We start from the raw sequence: 15,256 nt of genomic DNA, 5'->3' as shown, positions 1-15,256 counted from the left end.
AAGCATTTTTATGTGTGTTCATTGCTCCTACAGTTCTTAATTCAGAGTCTCTTTCTTTGCAGTGAATATGGTTAAAGGACAAAGTTCACATACACGTACGAAAAGACAGTATTATGTGATGGTTATGTAAAGTGTATGTTGTAGATAGTCTAACATAGCTTATCTTCTCTACTGTCTTTTTCTCCTAGGATCATTATTATCCTTAAACTTCTTCCTTATCTTCTCCTTCCCCAGACCTGAAAGTTGAAAGAGTCTCAACTCTGAACTACTATACATACTTATTCTAATGTAAAGTTTGGCCCTGACTATGACAATTATTAATTGGTCTCAGCTTTAAATAGGTGATATACCTGGAGAAGTCAGAGGAACCATCTTCTTAGTTCAACCTTCTGATTCTTTAGGACTCTGCTAGTATGAGGTTTTTATTTCTGTGACTGTACCTTAGTCTGTTTTAGCACATAATCTTCCAGTAGTGCTAAATTTTTCTCAGAATTTTTGTAGACTATCAGGAAAACAATTCCCTGGTATAACCATCTCTGCAGCAGAGAAGCCCCATATAACATGTAGGGTGCCAGCTACTTCTAGGTGATAGTTAGCTTTGAATAATCTAGCATCTTTTAGCGAGAGGAGGCAGAAAGACAGGCTAGATGTTTTAGCCAGTCAGTCCTAGGGTTTTCAGTCAGCTCTATCTCAAGAGCGGCCAGGAAGGGAATACATGTTCATTTTCTAGGTTGTAGGGTATAAATAGGATATGAAGTATAATTTTGCCCTTAAGGTAGATTTTTCCTTTCTTTTCTCATAGTAAAATTATGGGATACGCTTTATAGTTATTGTTATGAGAGTTGAACAGCAACAGACTGTTAGGATCTTATGAATTTATTCAAATGATTGCCCCAAAAGTTTATGCTATCTTTTTTTAAAAACTGTAAGAGTCTTTCGGTTTAAAAATTGACATGAAGCTTAGAGATCCATCTGCCTCTCCTCACCAGGGAATAAATTGGGACCTAAGAAAGTTGCAGCTAAGACACACAACTAATCAGTGGAAAAAAACAGTCTAGAATCTAGATTCAGTGCATTCCATTAGCTGTTCTATATCTTTTCCCCCATCCCATTCCCCACTAGCTGTGTCACTTTGTATAGGCATCTTCATTTTAGAAATTGTTATTCCTACTTTAGGAGAAGGGTTGTGTAGTTCTGTTGTCTCTTTCAAAAGTACTTAGATTGTTTTTAAACGATAATGCTTAAAAATTAAACAAATGCTATTTAAAAAGCAATTCCAGCTCTGTAGCCTACTATGTAAACATTTAATTGGGATTCCAGGCTCAAAATTGAAATATAAAACTCGAGGGGCCCATTGAGAAGGCACATCTCTGCTTGTCATTCATATGGTCTTTCTATGGCATATATTTACTGTAGATGTACTCCAAGAATAAGAAAAAAATACCTTGAGTAAATGAAGCATTAAAATGTGCATCTATTGGACACTGTAAATAACCTCATTGGACTCTTTTAAAATACTGTGTTTTAATGTGTTTCTTTTTTCTGTTTTAGGATTTGGGCCTCCTTGATTTTAATGAGAACTCTCAGTATGTGGATTTCCAGATTTTCCTTTTTCCTTCTTTACATACCACTTTATGGATTCTGTATGATTTTTTTATTGTTGTTGATGTTTCTCTTTTGTTGTTTTAGTTAAAAGCATATTATTCTGAGATTTATTTAGAAGGACTTTCTTTGAGAGCTGTATGATAATAGTCTTTCTTAGGCTGCTGTCTCTATGAGATAGCTTATTACCTTGATATTCTTTAGTGTCTTTTCCAAAGGCAAATTGGCACTTGTCATTTTCGCTTCTAAAAAATAAGAATTTGACTTATTCACTTTTTTTAGTGCTTTATTAAAATCTTTTTAAATGTTGAATGTAGCTGTCTTCTGCGTTTTGATCCTTCAAAGCAGTTAATCCATGGTGTGAACAAATGTCATTTATATTGCCTGGGGCTGCAGTCTTATGTGTGACAACCTACCTGATTTTCTGCAGCTTTCAGATCTGTCTTTGCTTTGGTACCCAGGGAGCTAAAGATCGTCAGGGAGTCTGAGACCTTGAGGCAACATGGATACTTCTGGCATTGGTTCAGGTCCCTGAAGTGTGAACTTTTACCTTTTTGTTTTGGAGTGGTGCGCTAGCTTTTGAAAGAGCAGATGTTGACTCATTTAGCTCAATGCAGTTATATTTGAAGCTGGATGGACAAGGTGGGAACACTGAGAAGATGATTAATGTCTTCCATCTGTTAGGCCTGCCCGCAGATGCCAGCACAAGTGCCTTAAGTGATGCACCAGATCTGAAGGAAGTCGCACCTGCACATGAGCTCTGGTTTTCCTTAACATGTTTAGAAGGGTTTTAAGAAGATGGAACTACATGAAATATATGTCCCATAATACCATCATGCTCTTCCTTTAGTAATAGGCATCCCAGTTTCAAAATTACTGGAGTCTGGGCTCCTTAAGAGTAAAGGCCATAATTTTTTTATCGCTCATTTTACTCAAAAATATATAGTACAGTTAGCTTCGTAATATGTTAGTTATTCAGTAACAGCTTCTCTAGTTCATGAGAGATTATTAAGTATTGATATGTGAAGTGAATTTGGATTAATTCATACTATACACCAGGAATGGCTTCTTTGATTAATTCATTAATTAAAATATTGAATGTCTACCATGTAGGAGGCACTGTTCTCTATGCTAGGATGCAACAGTGAAGAAAACACAGACGTCCCTGCTCTTAAAGAGTTTCTATGTCCTTGGGATTCACTTTTTTCACAGTGATAGTAGTTTTGGCCATAGTTAAGCTAGCTGGTAGTTGCCCATTTTCTAGAATTTCCTAGTCCCTTTTGATTGCAGACAGTGTTTTGAAGTTTACTTCAGGATCATCTAAGCCCAGATTTGAAAATCTGTAAGTTTCCACAGCCACATAAGTTCAATTATGTAAAAAATACCTGCAATCAAATCTTAAAAAGTACTCTTGATTCTTGAATAATTGTTATAGGTATTAACTTGGGAAGTCTGTTCAAAGCAGGTGCTTCTCAAAATATTTATTCAAATAAGCTGCACTCCAAAAGGGTTGTTGATAAAATCTAGAATAAAGTCCCTTCACAATACAGTCTTAAACCTTTAGACTTTATTTTCACTATAATTTCCTAAGTTTACATGACAAAACACCAGTTTTTCCAGATTGTTTTATTCTGTGTTGCCTAATATGTAATTCTTTAACAAATGATTTTTCTATCTTATTTTTATTCTATTTTTATGTGAATGCATTTAATGCATGTGAGTGCACTTTTTTATTTACTTTCATGGAGCACTGTTTTATTACAGCTATTATTATTAGTGTGTGTGTGTTTGTGTGTGTGTGTGTGAGCGCAAATTATATGTTAAGGCCTCTGTATGGAGATGCTTTACATGATAATCCTGCTTATAAAGCAGTAGCAAAAATTGTGAGATGGATTAGTTCAGTCATTCCTTGGGTTACTCCTAAACCCTCTAGGATGGAATGGAATGGATTCTTTCAGTTCTACAGAAAGTGTTTCTGTAGAAACATTTACAAATGGTACTACTTTATTTAGCCCAAAAGGATTAATACAATTTCCAGAAGTACCTCTTTACCCCAGAAGATTTCTTACCTACCCTGTATTAAACTAAAGGCCCTGTTTAAAACTTCTAAGATTCTGTTATGTGCACAGCCAGCATTTGTTCATGGAACCTCTAGGTCTGTAAGAGATAATACTTTGGGGATATGTTTTGTTTCATGAAATTTCAGTGTCTTTAACCCTTATTTTAACCCATATGCTTTTAAGGCTAAGCTAAGTATTATAAAACTGATAAGAAACCAGGAAGCTAAAAACAGATCTAAGAAAGAAACTAGAAAAAAGGAAAATTAGTTTTTCAGAAGTATAATTCTAAGATGTTGGTTCATCTTCCTCACTCAGACATCTTAAATATAGGTATTCTCCAGAGTTCTGGCACCTTCCCTCTTCCTTTCTCTATCTCAGCATCCATTTTGCTTTTTTCCCTTTAAAAACTAATACAAGCTTAATGAAGAAATTTTGGGAAAACAAAAAGTGCAAAGAAAAAAAAACTCACTCTACAACTTACGGATAACAATGTTAATACTTCTATATATCCTATTAGTTTTTACATGTATATATGTACGTTTTTCTTCTCAAGAATACTGTATTATCCATACTTATTCTTCACATTGTAAATATTTTTTCTATTTCAGTGAATATTCTCTTACGAAATTATTTTTAATGGCTGCAGAGTGTTCCTTGTCTGTATCATAATTTATTTGTTATTTCTTATTGTTTAGTGTTTAAGTTATTCCAATAAATGGATGATGCACATTTCTGTTTTTTTCTCTAGAATTGTAGTTCTTACTCAACAAATAATTATATATTAAAGTTTTTGATGCATACATACAGTCTTAGTTAACTAATCAGGGTAATGGAGAAAGAATGAAGTCAAACAGCCCAAACCAAAGTTCAGACAAAATCACAGTCAACTCTCCTTTACCCTGGTGCAGATTAACGGCAGATAAGACACTGCAGGGACCTGCAACTACTCTTGCTCTGCAGTTAGGCCAATGCTTATTCAAGCTAATTGCTGGCCTTCTCATCCCAGGGACTAGAGAAGAAGAGCAAAACTTTGAGAAAGAGATAGCTACTGGAGGAAGGGTGCTGGTGAAGAGTATGGGGGAATGATAGCAAATCTATGCATTTGGTACAGGATGTCAAGTGGTTGACTGAATCATCTAATTGCCCTCCAGAAAGCTTGAAGATGAGAGAAGAGTTTTAAGAAGGAGTAAATAGGAAGCTCATTCATAATGGTCTATACTCTCCTCTGCTGAGAGGAAAAACAAGGTAAGTAAATTTGAAAACTGAGAGAAGTTACTAATTAGTAATGAATAAAATAATTCTGAACTGCACTGAGTGCCCAACTGAGTCCTGGAATGCATTTGTAGTTGTGTTAATCATTGTGGTGATAGTTACTCATTTCTATTTTTTTAAATAGAGCCTATATCTTAATTCTTAGTAAATATAGCAAAATTCTCTTAAAGTTAGTCATTATCTGATGGATAAAGAATGCTATTTACTTCCCTAGAAAATAGGTATTTTTAAGAAAAAATATTTATAAAAAATATTAAGACTTAAAATCTTAAAATTTCAAGATTTTAACTTGCTAAAAGTTCCTTTTACTGCTCTCCACATGCAAGGTATTATGCTAAGCTCATTATCTAGTTTGTGTGATTTCGTCCTTACAGCATTTCTGTAGAGTCCTAAAGAGTCAATATGATCCCCACTTTACAGATAAGTAAATTGAGTCTCACAAAGTTTGGATGACTTGCCTCAATGTCAAGAAGTAAGTGGTGAAGCCAGAATTTAAACCTGTTTACTAACTGCTATCCTGCCAGCAATTTAATGGTTACAACTACCTACTTCTGTGAAATTCACTGCTGGTGATTGTGTAATAGATTTTTCTTCTTCTTAAAATGTTTAATGTTTTCATTAGAGATGGAGTTAATCTGCCTATACTCAGCCATTTTACTTAACATGGTTTGCTGTAGAAAATAACTTACTTATTCAAACTTACAAACTTTACATCAGGAAAATGTCAAAATGTTTTATGAATATCAAAATGAGACTATGATAGAGTAGTGATTATTGTCCAAAACCCAAAGATTTTTCTGCTGCTCCCTCATCTGACATTTGTAGCACTTTCTGGACTGAAAGTCCGATTATGTTTGTATGACAAGGGGAGAGATGTTAGGTAGGACCATCCTCTCACATTTTGCTTGGTCTTGCTGAGGTCAGATGAAGCTAGAGACAGCTGTAGGTGTTGGGATTGCAGGTGATTTTCATTTAGTTTTTCTTTTGGCCAATCTGAACTTCCTAATTTTTCCATAATACACCTGCTGTACTGCATATTTCACTTCATCCCTCCTCCTCAGGATACATTTACTCTGATTTCTGATGTGAGTCTGACTTTGAAGGATAGATATATTTCAAAGAAAACAGCATATTTAACCATGATATCAAAGGTTTGACATCCAAGCAGCCATTTGTTGGGAAAAGCACAGACTTTGGAGTTAGGCCTGAGTTTGTATCCTGTCTTTGACCCTTGTTTTTTGACTGAGCACATATGGTTCTTAGCCCATCTGTCTTCATATAAATACATATAATAATACTAATCAGGTAATGTTGGAAGATTAAGATGACAGATAATAGTCACCATTTATTGAACATATTTTTAAATTAAAGTATCATTGATATACAATCTTATGAAGGTTTCACATAAACACATTGTAGTTTCGACATTCACCCATATTATCAAGTCCTCCCCACTCCCCCCTAATTGCAGTCACTGTCCATCAGCGTAGTAAGATGCTGTGGGGTCATTACTTGTCTTCTCTGTGCTGTACTGCCTTATTGAACAATATTTTTAAGGAATGGAATGGTGGCATTAGGCATTGGTGAGGTCCATCTCAAATTTGCAAGGGGTTCCTCACCTTGCAAATATAGTGTGGTTATACCTTTGGTGAAATACCAGTGAACTCAAAACAGTTTCTTTTCAGAAGGAAGGTAAGTTGTGAGTTTTGGATGTTGTTTACCTACATTTTAAAATCTTCACTATTGTTATCATTATCTGTAGCTACTCTGCGTAGAAAGGGCCAAAAATGTCTCCTTTCTCAAAAAAGTACTTACAGTCTTACTGGCGCTTTCACTGCTTTCAGTCTCTACTTACATAAGAGAAAGCTGCAGTATTGCAGGTTGTGTTTTTGTTGCTTTTTAATCTAAGGTTCTCTGGAGATATTTATCTAATAAATTTAGAAATGTTGCTGTGAGGCAGCTGATCAGTCTTCTTTCAGCCTAAATTAAGGTTAATTGCAAGCATTCGCTATGCATAGGACAGAATGTTGCTTTTAACCTGTCAATGTTATCAGAATATGCCAAGCATGTGGAGATTAAAACTTGAAAAATGATTAAGGTTAGAGCTATTTGAACTGCATATGCCAAAGGGAAACATTCTTTTACCAGAACACTTTAGAAAGTGTGCAGTGTTTGGAACTTTTAATCATGTGAACTAATTTCATATTTAAAAGGGTATGATTATGAAGGCTTATAGTCCCACCTTTGATTTTCAGACAGACCTCTAAATTTGACCACATATTTGAATGAGTTAAAAAATTCATTTATTATTGCAACATTAGAAACAGTAATAAGAATGGCATGTCATTATATGATTTGTGATTGAGGCAAACTCTTGGAGTGAAGTGGTCTGAGACATGACACGAATTGCTTTAAATAAGCACAGCAAATCTTTAAAAAGGTATTCAGAAGAAATGAATTTTTTGTTTATCAATTCTCAACTACTTATTGACCTACTATGTACCCCCTTCTGCTACAATATATTCTCCATATAGCAGCCAAAGTTATAAAAGTAAATGAAAACATGTCCCTCTTCTGCCCATTTTCTGATGGCTGCCTGTCATACTTCAAATATGCCAAATTGGTTCTCGCCTCAAGATCTTCATACTGGCTCTTTCTTTGCTTGGAGTGCTCTTTCCCAGGTCTTTGGAAGCTTACTTCCTTACTCTCAACTATTATCCCTGACATTCCTTTCTAAAATACTACCCCAGTCTTCTGCTAGGTCACTGTGAATCCTTTTCCTGCTTTATTTCCCTTCAAAGCACTTATTACTACCTGAAATTACATATGTTTATTGATTTTCTCTTTCTCTCCCCTACTAGAATATAAGGTTGGTAAGGACTGAGACTTTTCCTTGGTTATTACTGTATCATCAGTGCTGAGAACTGCCTAGAATATGGTAGGTGCTCAGAAGATAAATCCCACTATAATAGGTTAACAGGAATATGAATTTGTCTGAGATTACATAACCTTCTGCTTTGAATAATTTACTTTAGGAGTTTGCTTCCAAAAATGATTGCAACCCTAATTCTTGTCTACAGGAGGTGGGTGAGTCAATGAGCCTCTGCTGATTTATTCAACTCCTTGATAGTCCCAGTGCTTAGAACAGTGCCTGGTACAACATAAGAATTTTATAAACATTAAATTCTTACCTTAGAATAGGTGACTTTTCGCCACACTGGACTTTTCCATAAGTCTGTAAAAATATCTGACAAGTATCCCTTTCAGATTTTCGCCCTCTGTCCATTCACTTTAGCTTGAGAGATATTAGCCCCTCCCTGCTTCTGCTGCCTGTTCTAAAAACCATCTAAATCCTAACCCAGTACAAAGCAGACCTGGAAGGTGGCCTCTCCCCAAGGAGCAGTGGTATCTGGAAATGTCCACTATTTACATCCCCAGGGAACACTGGTCCTTAGGAAGGATTAAGCCCCAGGAATATCTGATGGAACATCAGACTATAGCTTTCTTAGTGAGGCTACATTTGAGAAAGCACTGTTGGTCTGTCTACCTTTTCTGCCAATAGTCTGGTGGTAGGCAGATATAGCACCCCAAAGATACCCTGGTCCTAATTTCCAGAACCTGGGAATATATTACCTTTCATGACAACAAGGACTTTGCATATATGATTGAATCATGGATCTTTAAGTGGGAATCTTATCCTGGCTTTTCTGGGTGGGCTCAATAACTGGAGTCTGTAAGGGAAAGAGGAGAGCCAAAGATTAGATGACTGAAGCAGAGGTCATATTGGAGAAATTTCTGATGATTCTGCACCACTGGCTTTGAAGATGGAGGAAGGGGCAACGAGCCAAGGAATGTGGGTGGCCTCCAGAAGCTAGAAAAAGAAAGGAATTCTTCCCTAGAACCTCCAGAGGAAAAGCCACTCTGCTACTTTGCTTTTAGTCTAATAAGACCCACTTCAGACTAATAACCTCAATAACTATGAAATTATAAATGTGGGTTATTTGAAGTCACTAAGTTTATGGTATTTGTTACAGCAGCAAAAGGAAACTAATACATTGTTATGCTCAAAGTGAGTTTACATTTAATTCTTGCTATGTTAGGGCTAATGCCATTTTATTACTTGTCTGTGTTCTCCCTCTATTTTTCATTCCCTCTTTTTGCCTCATGGGTATTACCTGAACATTTTTTTAAAAATCTATTTTCCTTTATTTCCAATGCTTTTGAGCATATTACTCTGCATAATTTTCTTCAGTGGTTGCTCTTGACATTACAGTGACTTATCACAATCTATTGGTATCAACATTTTGCCACTTTGAGTGAAGTATTGAAAGCTTACTTCCATTTAGGTCCCTTTATCTTTTCCACTTTTAAAATGGCACAGCAGTGATAGGAAACTTAAGATAGGCCTCAAAACCTCATATGGGCTTGTGAGTAATCTTCCTGAATTCAAATTCTACCCTCTCTACTTAATGTGCTATGTGACCTTGGGCAAGATACTTTGCCCCTCTAAGCCTCAGTTTTCTCATCTATAAATTGGGGATGAAGTAATAAAACCAAATTACCTATTAAAACATTTCTACTTATATTTCCTCAGGATCTTTACACAACATTTTCAAAATTGTTCTCATCTTCATTTTTAAAAAGTAATAGGCCTTATATATTAGAGCAATTTTAGGTTCACACTGAATTGAGCAGAAGGGACAGAGATTTCCCATATACCTCCTGGCCCCACACATGCATGGCCTCCCCCATTATTAATATTCCCCAACAGAGTGGCACTTCTGTTAGAATTAATGAACCCACGTTGAAACATCATTATCACCCAAAGCCCACAGTTTACATTAGGGTTCACTCTTGGTGTTCTACATTCTATGGGTGTAGAAAAATGTATAATGACACGTATCCACCATTGTAGCACCACGCAGAGGTGTCCCACTGCCCTAAAAATCCTCCGTGTTCCACCTATTTGTTCCTCCCTCCTCCACCCCTCAAGTCCTGGTAACCACTGATCTTTTTGCTATCTTCATAGTTTTTCCTTTTCCAGAATGTCATGTAATTGGAATCATACAGTATGTAGACTTAGCAGATTGGCTTCTTTTACTTAGTAAAATACATTTAAAATTCCTCCAGTTCTCTTCATGGCTTGATAGCTTATATATTTTTTAGAGCTGGATAATATCCCATTGTCTGGATGTAGCACAGTTTATTTATCCATTTACTTACTGAAGAACATCTCTGTTGCTTCCAAGTTTTGGCAATTATGCATAAATCTGCTGTAAACATCTGTGAAGGTTTTTGTGTGGACAAAAGAACTCCTTCAGGTAAATACCAAGGAGCATGATTGCTGAACTGTGAAGTAAGAACATCTATAGTTTGGTAAGGAACCTTTAAACTCTCTTCCAAAGTGACTGTATCATTTTACATTTCTGCCAGCAATGAAAGAGAGTTCCTGTTGCTCTGCATTCTTACCAGCATTTGGTAGTTGTCAGCATTTTGATGTTGGCCAGTCTAATAGGCATGTGGTGGTACCGTCTTGTTTTCATTTGCATTTCTGTGATGGCATATGATGTGGAGCAGATTTTTGAATGCTTATTTGCTATCTGTATTTCTTCTGTGATGAAGTGTCTGTTAAGGTCATTGGCCCATTTTTTAATTGTGTTGCTTGTTTTCTTATTGTTGAGTTTTAAGAGTTCTTTGTAAACTTTGAATACCAGTCCTTTATCAGATGTGTCTTATGCAAATATTTTCTCCCAGTCTGTTGTTTTTCTTCTCGTTCTCTTGATGTTGTCTTTTGCAGAGAAGAAATTTTTAATTTTAATGGAGTCCAGTTCATCAATTATTTCTTCCCTGGATCATTCCTTTGTTGTTATATCTAAAAAGTCATCCCAAACCAAGGTCATCTAGGTTTTCTCTTATGTTATCTTCCAGGAGTTTTATAGTTTTACATTTTACACTTAGCTTTGTGATCCATTTTGAGTTACATTTTTGTGAAGGGTATAAGGTCTATGTCAAGGTCCGTTTTTTTTGCACAGGGATATCTAGTTTTTCCAGCATTTGTAGAAAACTCATCTTCATTTTTAAACTTATTTCTCCTGTGCTCCCTATGGCAGGAGATAGTAGCATGTTCACCAAGAGAGAAACTCAGAAGTTGTCTTCAATGCTATCTTTTACCTACATCTAATGGACCACTAAGCTTTTAAATTCCACCCTATAAATACTCTAGTCATTACTTCATCCTCACTGCAACTCCATTATTTCAGCTCCCTGCTTATTTCTCATTTGGGATCCTGTGGTAAACTGGCTGAGTCCCACCTTGCTCTCAGTTTACCTTTCCTACTCCCACCGCAGTGATCTTTTTAAAAGACAAATCTGATCATCTCTATCCTGCTTAGAACTCTCCAGAAGGTCTCTATTTCATTTAAGATAATATCAAAATCCCTTTTCCTGGCTTAAAAGGTTTATTCTGATTGAGTCCCAGCCACCATTGATCCTCCCCTCCCCCTTCACAGTCAGCACTTGGGAACTAACCTGTTGAGATTGCAGGAATGTGCCCTGATCACCCTTCCTCAGACTTTCTGCTTCCTGCTGCTCCTTGTTCTGAAGCACTCTGGTCATCTACTTCTCTTACAGGTTCTTGAAGACATGCTGGAGGTCAGTGTCCTATCAGGTCTCACTAGACCAAAATGAAAGTATCTGAAGGGATGTGTCCTCCTGGAGGTTCTAGGGGAGAACCCATTTCCTTGTCTTTTCCAGCTTCTCTTTAAGTTGGGTTACATGTCCCTCTCCTGTCCTTCTGTAATGTCTTGTGCTTCCCTCTCTCATGGCACTGATGATATACTATTGTGATGGTCTCTTTTTAAAAACAGTAATGATACTTAAGTTCATTGATTTTGGCCTTACTGTGATATATTACCAACAAACTAAAAAGAAAAGGTAATATAAAGACACCTGTGTACTCAGCACTGAGATTAAATTTTTATTGGTAATTGTGAGAAATGAGCTCACTGGTCCAAACTTAGTCAAAGAGAACAGCGGAGTGAGCCTTTAAAGATGGTCTTGTAAGATCGAGTGTCTGGTGAGCAGGCACACTCAGGGCAGTTACAACAGCAATTTATTCCTTAGCACGCGAGGCCCTCCCTTGGTTCCTCATTGGCTGAGTACTACAGGGTTCACATTCTTTTCCCAGATGTTGCCTAAGCAAGCAAGTTATATCTGTATTAGACAATTTTTACATTTGTCTTAATTTTATTGGCTGGTTTAAAACTTTCTGCATTTTTTTGGGAAGTGATGCATAGTCCTCTCTTTGTTATCTTAATCTCCCTCCCCGTCCCAGCAAGTTATATCTGTATTAGACATTTTTTACATTTGTCTTAATTTTATTGGCTGGTTTAAAACTTTTTCTGCATTTTTTTTTGGAAGTGATGCACAGCCCTCTCTTTGTTATCTTAATCTTCCTCCCCCTCCCAGCCAGAGTGACTCCCTGGTACATATTCTGACATGTAGGCTTCTTGTCAATACCCTTTTGTTTAAACATTAATTCCTCTGGGAATAAATCACAGCTTTATGCCATTTCTAACAGTAATTTGCCATATTGTTTCAGATTTTTCTTTTTTCTCTTATGAAGTAAAAGGTTATGACATAACTAAAGCTCCACCCCTCCCAAACCTTTCTCCATCTTTCCTGCCTTAACATAAACACTAACCTGAAGCTGGCCAGGAAATCTTTTTACTCATCAGTCTGTCACTTAACAATTGGCGGCACAAGGGCAGGGAGGGAAGATGTGTGTCGTTTTGCTGTGATTCTCTTACCAGTGCTTAGCGCAGGGTTGTGTCAATAAAAGTTCATTGAGCAACCAGGTGGGTAAAGCTAGCCTTGGCTTGCTTGCTTCTAACTCATCACCTTGCAAAGCAGTTCTTTCCAAGTGTTTTACAGCTCTGTCTGTCCCTCTTACTTTAATGGGAATTTGCTGTTTCTCCAAGAAGGGCTGAGATTATGATGGTGGCAAAAATAAACAAAGGACAGAGCATGAATTTTGGAGTTGAATTTACTGGGTATGCGCCTTTCAGCAATTACTTAATCTCTCTGAAAGTTTAACTTCCTCTTTTGTAAAAATGAGGCTAATAATACTCGTTTAGTAGGGGTTTTGTGAAGATTAAATAAAATACCAAATGTGAATGTTCCCTCTGTGGTGGAATATCTGCTCAACAAATGTTACCGTTCCCATAAAAATAATTAGTATTTCATCTTCTTGTACTTCTTTTTCAGATTTTTCCCTTTGTGGGCTTTTTCTTTTCTTTTCCCATTTCCATACTCATTTGCACCACATTCCTTCTCTCATCCCATTTCCCTGGCCTGGAAGGGAGCTCCACTATGCACTGCCTATTTATAACCCACATATCCTTCAGGTCCAATCCTGGATAGTCCCACCTTGTCCTCATTTCTTCATTACATGTAGGTCATAGATCATTTCATATCTGTGGTATTCTCTCTAACAGAGCGTTTGTGTTGGAGTGGTCTTTCCCATTCTATTTATAGTTCATTGAAGGTCAGGACTGTGTCTTACAGTTCCCTATTATTTTCCATACTTCTCAGCACTCACATGGGGGGTAGTATAACATGGAGTCAGAGTCATACCTTTGTTCTGCTGCTTGCTAACTGTGTGATCTTGGTGAAGTAATTTAACTTTTTTACCTTGGTTTCCTTAGATGTAAACTGGGAATAATAATAATAATACCTGCCTTATGGTATACTTCTCAGAATGAATAAAATATATCTGTAAAGCATCTTTTGCTGTGCTTCTCCCTAAGTGCTCAATAAATGCTGGCTGTCATGATTATTGCCCATTAAGTAATACAGTGTTATGTGTCAGTTATATTTCAGGAAAGAAGACATAATGTGGATTACTAATATTAATGCTATGTATTAGTATCCTGTTGCTACTGTAAGAGATCACCACAAACTTCTGGCTTAAAACAATAATCGTGTTATAATCCTATAGATCTGAAGTCCAAATTGGGTTTTCCTGGGCTAAAATGAAGGGGACTGCAGGACTGTCCTTGTGGAGGCTCTAGGGGAGAATTCTATTTTCTTGTCTTTTCCAGCTGTGACAGTTAGCTCTGATGCCTTGGTGAATGGCCCTGTATCACACCACTCCCTACTCTTGTCCCATCTCCTCTGCTTCTGACTCTCCCTCCTCCCTATTTCACTTATAAGGACCCATATGATTACCGTGGGCTGACTCAGAGAATCCATGATAATTTCTCCAACTCAAGAATCTTAACTTAATCACATCTGCAAAGTCCTTTTGCCAGGTAAGATAGTATGTTCAAAGGTTCTGGGAATTAGGATGTAGACATCTTTGGGGAACATTTATTCTGCCTGCCATATCAACATGGTATAACTCATTCATTCAACAAACATGTACTCATCACCTACTCTATGCCTGGCCTTGTTTTAGTCCCTGGGATCAAAAACACAAATAAAAATAATAAAAATAATAGGTACCCCTCACATGGCTTTTAGTCTAGTTGAGAAACTTTGCTGGCATAGTTCTATCTTATGATGGTATTTCCCGAACTGTGGAGAGGAAATAAAAATATCTCACATTTAACCATTACCCAAAGTTTAGTGCCAATTTGATTGATGAAGAAGCAGAAAATGCATGTACTTATTAGGTTATACATACCCTTGTCTTGGGTGTGTGAATACATGTCAATTAAATTGAGATACTCTTGAAATTGCCCCCCCAGACTTAATTTTCAAGTGAGAAAGAGAATGTGGAAGGAAAATACTGCCTTTTATTTTCTATTTAGCACCAAGGTTGTATATGTGCACTGCAAGGAGTAGGGAGAAAGGTTTACCTTGGGCATCATCTCTACAACAGAGTAAGCTTATTTCATTTACTTCACACCGTTTAGAATAAGCACACTGATTTGTTTTTGTTTTCACATCCACACTTTCAATTACTGATTGCCAGGATGATCAGGGGCATTATCACATCCATTCATAGGAAGAGAAAATGGGAGATTGAGCACAGGACTAGGAAGTACCTGCCAGAATTCTTAGAAATATGGGCCTTGGTTGGCCAGGCAAAATTCTAGAAAAGAGAACAAACTAAAAATACTATTTCTAAGTGTCAAGTTAAACATGACTTTATTCCTGTTTCCTTTTCAGAAATGGACAAATATGCCCTTCTATAGGCCCCATAGTTCCTGTCTCATAATTCTGCCTAATTCTTTTGAACCCAAACTTTTCCTCCAAACTTCTTCTCTACAGTATTCCCCCTGTATGACTGCTAGGAAGTGGGCTGATAACACTAAAGA

General features: G+C 36.8%; 1 protein-coding gene across 2 annotated transcripts in view; it reads left to right on the top strand.

Annotated features, from left to right (window-relative positions):
• The window catches only part of TM2D1 (TM2 domain containing 1), a 130,705-nt gene that overhangs the window by 45,158 nt on the left and 70,291 nt on the right, over window positions 1-15,256 (top strand). Inside the window, exon 7 of one of the 2 annotated variants that reach the window (XM_057500263.1) lies at window positions 1,552-4,907. The exons of the other annotated variant lie outside the window; for it this stretch is intronic. The gene's annotated coding sequence lies outside the window, so the exon portion shown is untranslated. The remainder of the gene's footprint in view (window positions 1-1,551; window positions 4,908-15,256) is intronic. 2 annotated transcript variants of the gene reach the window in all.

The sequence above is a fragment of the Manis pentadactyla genome, chromosome 4, assembly GCF_030020395.1.
Source record: "Manis pentadactyla isolate mManPen7 chromosome 4, mManPen7.hap1, whole genome shotgun sequence".
Lineage (NCBI taxonomy): Eukaryota > Metazoa > Chordata > Mammalia > Pholidota > Manidae > Manis > Manis pentadactyla.
The sequence above is the reverse complement of the archived record's forward strand: the minus strand, read 5'-3'. Positions and strand labels throughout refer to the sequence as shown.